The following is a 6,006-nucleotide window of genomic DNA, read 5'->3' as shown; positions in this document are numbered from 1 at the left end:
CAAGTTACTGTTTTTCTTCTCAAAACGAAAACACTTTAATATTTTAAAAATGGCAGTAGAATTTCTGGTTAATAGACACAGAAATCTGCAGGCATTAAAAACGATCTAAATGTTAAGATTATATGAACAGCATTTATGAGACTGTTAAAACTCAATACATAGGGAAAACTTTAGTGTTGGCTAAGTTTTCACTTGCATGACATTATTAAGTGCAGTTTATTTGATGTAAGGGATAATATTTTTAGTAGAACAATATATGTTTTGGCATATGCAGAAGATATTGACTGCATTGCAAGATCTGCAAAAGTACTTAGGAAATCCTTCATAGCACTGGAATCTGTCGCTAAGAAAATGAATTTGATAATCAATGAATATAAAACAAATCACAAGTATTGTGGTAAAGACAGTAATTCTAATGATATTTTTGAAATTGGAACCCATAAATTTGAATCTGTATACTATTCACCGATTTAGAATCAGAAATTAATTTATCAAAATATAAGTTCAGGTGGAAATAAAAAAGAGCATTTTAGCAGCTATTTAATTACTCTTAATTAAAGACTCTTAAAATCCCGCTTTATTAAAATAAAACTAAAGTACCACTTTACATAACACTTATAAAACCAATTTTAACACATGCTTCCAAAATATGGACCCTCCCAAGAAAAGCTGAAAATGCTCTTTTGATATTTGAACAAAGAATCCTCAGAACTACTTTTGGTGTCTGAAGAGAAAGATACAACTAGGAATTATACAAGTTATATGAAAATGATATGATAAAATTAAACAGACGAAACAGAAGGAGATGGTAAGGATGAACTCAAACAGAACTGCCTTGAAATTTTTCTGTGCCTCTGAATATAATAAAAGGTCAAGACACAGATAATAATAACAACAATAGACAAGCGTTTAGAACAAGACTTTTCTGTAATTAAAGTAAGGAACTGGAGAACAGCTGCCTGCAAAAGAGTGGAATGGAAAAATACTCTAAAAAAGGGGACTAAAGAAGGGCTGCTGTGCCACCAGTGATGGCGATCCTAGCTAAGTTTAATGTATGATTATTTGTTTCATAAATTTGATTTGAAAGTTATTTTCCAAACCACTACACGTAAATGATTCAAAAGTTCATATGGGATGACACTTTGTTCAGACACTCTCATGGTGAGGCTTTCGAGATGTTAGCAAAATTACCAATTTTTTTTTTTGGAAGCTATAGTTTTTAATTGTTAATTGCCTCTACTCTTTAGCATAGTTTTGCAAAAAAAATAGTAGTTAGAAGGTCTGTATTATATATAAGATTTACTTTGGCAGGAAAACACTCTAAGTCATAACCATTGAGCTGCTGGGCTTCCATGATGTAATACACTTCTGCACGTTGCTGAGGCATTCCTTGGAGACTTCTGTGGCTCAGAATGACTCGCTCTAAAACGGCATTCTCTTTGATGCCTGCAATTTGCTGCAACAATAATAGAAGGCAGAATTACATACATGCCAACATTGGAGAAATAAAATAACGGAGGTTTTACTAGTGACATTATTTGAGCTACTAGAGCAGTAAAGTTTTGATAGATCATACAAAATCATGAAAGTCAAAATTGGAAATAATATAAGCACTAACATTTTGCAAAATAAAAAATATGTATATAAATCTTAAGTAGATTTTTTTAAGATACTTAAAACCATTAATACTTAACACACTGCAGTATCTATTGAGGAATTAGAGAAGTATTTTTGCCATTAGCAGATATTTCATAGCCAAATTTTTATCCACAAATACAGAGACATTTGAGAATACACAGGTAAACAGGATATATTCATAAATACAGGAGTCTTCATTAAAAAAAACAGGAGACTTGGTAAGCGTGGAATTAAATATAGAAGGTAGAATTTATTATAAATGCTACCTTAACACATTCATATCAAATGTGTGAAGATAGGTCTTAAAGTAATATTGTACAAATCCAATTTTCTTGGTTCAAAACTTTACACTTTACAAGAATACCCCCAAAATAACGAACAAGTTGAAAAATATCATTTTCATGTTTTAATGTTTATGCCATGTTTGATAATATTTTTCGATACCATGTTTAAAAATATTATTTATTATTTGCATGAGAGTAGGAATGGAAAAAAAGTCTGAAAATACCTACCAATTTGAATCGTGAAATAATAAATAAAAAGGTGGGTCAAACTATTTTTCATAAAAAGTAAACATTTAAATTACTGACATATTTATTTAAAGTTTTTTTTCTTCTTCTTAATTACATAGTACATTGACAGCCCAACCAAGCTAAATATATAAAGCTATGGGGTGTTAAGCTTTATATATTAATCAAGATATAAGAGAATAAAAGAATAATAAAGTTTAGCAGCTAAGTTTCAACTTTTAAAATTCAAAAATTAGAAGAATCTTATGCCCCCTTCAACTCTAAAGTTAACTTTTAAATTAAAAACATCAGGTACATACCAAATTATAGGATAAATATTAGAATATTGAATAAATATCAAATTTTGATTTTTAAATATTAGAAACACCATGATAATTATGCTCCCTGTTTAAGTTTCTACAAATGCTATAGCTCATGCTGAAATGCGTATTTTTTGTGAATTAATCTCAGAAACACATTAATTTCAATAGACCAGAAAACTTAAAACAAAAAGAGTGTTATACTGTTCAGCAAACAACAATAGAGAAATTAATAAGCAGGCAATAAACATAAATTGTAGCTAGTCCAAAAGCTATATTCGCAAGTCAGGTATAAATAAGTATAGTTTAAGGCTAAATTTTCTTAATTTGTGCTGATGACAGATGTTCTGTCATTCGAGAGACAAAAGTAAAAAAAGCGGAAAAATCTTAGCCCCGATACTATTACCTTGCGCACATCCTTTTTAGGGCTCATCCTTGGTAAGTAACAAATCACACGAACTTTAGTACTGCAGTAAGAACGCACTATAAAAATAAAACTCTTCTATTTACGCTTTTACTTCAATTTGTGTTTTCATATTTTGTAATCTGACAATCTTGTTACAAAAATATTTTAAATCATTCTTGAAAAATTTCCTGTTTATATAACTTCATTTGAATTTGCTACTCGCTTTAAAGATTTCGTTTTATGTTTTATTCTGTTTTTACTTTATACTTTATTTCCTGTTTTTACCTGATATTTTTACTTAATGTGTTCTATTTTATTTGTTGTAATTTTTTTTTTTGAGTGCTCCTCACACTATTGCATTGATATATTTTTCTTTGGCTACATTGATACAATATTAGAAAGCACTCCTTTTTGCGGATATAATCGTGTGAGCTGATGAAAAGATTNGTTTTTCGATTGTCCATGCGACCTGTCCCGGTGATCAACCCGGATAATCGGAGTGCACTGTATATATAACAACAATGAACAATAACATTATGCATATATACAATGCATAATGTTTTTTTGACAAGATGAAAAAAAGTTTCATTAACTTTTTGTCATTTAACCCACTGACAGTTCTGCATGCAAAAAGTTGTATTTTAATAATTACAGGTGAAAATAGTCGTTATTTATAGGTGAAAATAGATGTTTAGAAATGGGTAAAAAATTACAAAAATTTGATCATGTCTAATAAGAATATTGAAAAAGAATTTGTCAAAGGGTATGAAAATTTCGAAATACTTAAGTACTCATAAAAAATTAGAACTTTTTTTAGACGTAAGTCATAGCCTGTACACTAACATTTATTTAAATTTTGGGAAGTGTGTTGCGAGCCCATACTAGGTTCATTACCAATTCTAATAGCAACATATGAAGAGGAATCTCGGACATTATAAAGAAAATAAACAGAACCTATTTAATGTAAAGCTAAAACTAGTTAATACCTTGGTATTTCTTGTCTATACATTCGTAATAGTTTAAGTAAGTCATCATAACATGCTTTGAAAGACGAGTTTTGAGGTAAAACTTTGCAATGAGTTGATAGAGCGATTTCACTAATCAGGCAACTACCATATCTTTGCCTTGTAAATAATTTACAGAAACATAATTGATTTGAGAATAGTCCTACAAAAGAAAATACATATAAATTTATTAAATAAATAATTTCTATCAATTATAATTTATCACCAAGCATTAATGACATAAACAATTTATTCCATGCAAATTTAGTACACATAACACATGATTTTATGCATAATTTAAAATGTACATACCAACTCTTCAAGTTTTTAAACTATTATGTTCAAGACACATTTAGAGGTCAGCAAGAAATTATACTCCAATATTTATGATACAATTAAACTCAATGCTATTAGTTTAGTACATATTTGAAAAAGTATGTGAAATAGGGATAAAAAGCATTTTAGAGGAAAATTTTAGATTATCAGCACCCGTGTTTAAATTATAGACAAATAGTTGCACTTAATCTTTGGTACGGTAGTTCATGTTGGGCGACGACTTCCTAAACAGTTTAACTGCAAAGTATTCTGCCCTATGCCAACATTTTTAAATTTCTTGGGGTCCATTTCAACCTCATTTATCCATTCATCTTCCCCATTTCTTTCACCTTGACATTGACCATTAAAGATCTTTTTTGTGCATTGGGCGTAATCCATTCTCTCTAAGTGCCTCAAGCAAAGGAATCTTTTTATTTTAAATAGTTTTCCCACACATCACTGACTTTGGCTGGACCAAAACTAAATTCAGATTTTTCTGTCCCTGGTAACTAACATCTTCTCATGTTTTGAGGTCTACGGTCCACGTCTCTGCCCCCCACCCTCCAAAAAAAAAACTGTTTCTCTGATCACAACTTTATAAGTTTCACTATCCATGGCTTTAGATCTTACTAACTACCTACTTAGCATTGTGAACCTCGAAGCATGAATTATGTATTTCTAAATAGAATTTTTACTGTAAAATTTATAATCATGTCTATTGTCAATTTTTTTTCAACACACTGTAGTATTCAAAACAAGGGGAAAGTGACCCTGATATATGTCGTATATATAAATAAAATTATTGAAAATAATCTTGCACACATAAATAAAACTAGATAACACAATTTCGCAAAATTGCTAAATTTTTATTTATATGTATTCAGAGTATTCTTTTTACAAGCTAACATATAAATATTCAGAGATATTTGAACATTAATTTGTAAACAGAGAAGCTGGTTAATGGGTAAATTTTTTATTCATTTTCATTGTCGATACAATAAGATTTTTTTGATTTCTCGTTCGGCCCTTAAATTTTCTTTAATAATATGATGTGATTCATTAAAACAATCCAAAATTAATAATTTCTAAGTTTATAATAGTTTCTAAAGTCAAACACATTCCATTCTAATAACAAGATCATTCTAAATTAAAATAATCATTTACTTCTACTTTAAAAACATTTTTATTAATAGTGTGGTTAATACTATAAAATATTTAAAGAGTTCAAGTAATATTTAAGATGCTTACAGACATAAATAATTAAATACAACCAAAACTCAGTGAGCAAACACAAATTAAAAACACTAGCAGTTAATTCTCCTCCAACAACTCATAGTTGCAAAAAATGTATATGAATTTTTTTATTGGCAGTGAAAGAATATAACATATATTTGGCTGACTGAAAAGCATATGCTTTATTGATGGATAATAACCCTTTAACTTCAATAGAGAGTCAATACTACAGCTGCATGGTAAAAACAAGTACTGATCAAATTGCAATCAAAGGGATACAAGGCAGTGGAATCAAAGAAATGTGTTTTTGTTGCATAAGGGAATAAAAGTGTATAAGCAATATGAGCAAATGATCACTGAATAAATCCATCATATGACATTATATTATAGAGAATAATCTTCCTTCCAAATTTTTTTTTCACAATATAAAAACTGAAGCACTTTAAACAAGTGTTATTTTTCAAATTTATCCCTGTTGAGAATAGATGTAAGAATGGATGACACACTGATGAGATGCTTAACATCAAATGTAATGTTTAAGGCTTTTTTCCCAAACTGTAACATATCCTCATTTTAGTTTT

General features: G+C 29.2%; 1 long non-coding RNA gene across 4 annotated transcripts in view; it reads right to left on the bottom strand.

The window, feature by feature from the left end:
• Positions 1–6,006, bottom strand: part of LOC107444898 (uncharacterized) — a 33,371-nt gene that overhangs the window by 12,203 nt on the left and 15,162 nt on the right. Inside the window, exons 5-6 of one of the 4 annotated variants that reach the window (XR_011636317.1) lie at positions 3,860–4,040; positions 1,304–1,456 (exon numbers count right to left, since the gene is read on the bottom strand). The exons of 2 other annotated variants lie outside the window; for them this stretch is intronic. This is a non-coding gene — a long non-coding RNA (uncharacterized lncRNA). The remainder of the gene's footprint in view (positions 1–1,303; positions 1,457–3,859; positions 4,041–6,006) is intronic. One more of the 4 variants, XR_011636318.1, reaches the window with a different exon arrangement.

This window comes from Parasteatoda tepidariorum, chromosome 3 (genome assembly GCF_043381705.1).
Source record: "Parasteatoda tepidariorum isolate YZ-2023 chromosome 3, CAS_Ptep_4.0, whole genome shotgun sequence".
Taxonomy (NCBI): Eukaryota; Metazoa; Arthropoda; class Arachnida; order Araneae; family Theridiidae; genus Parasteatoda; species Parasteatoda tepidariorum.
The sequence above is the reverse complement of the archived record's forward strand: the minus strand, read 5'-3'. Positions and strand labels throughout refer to the sequence as shown.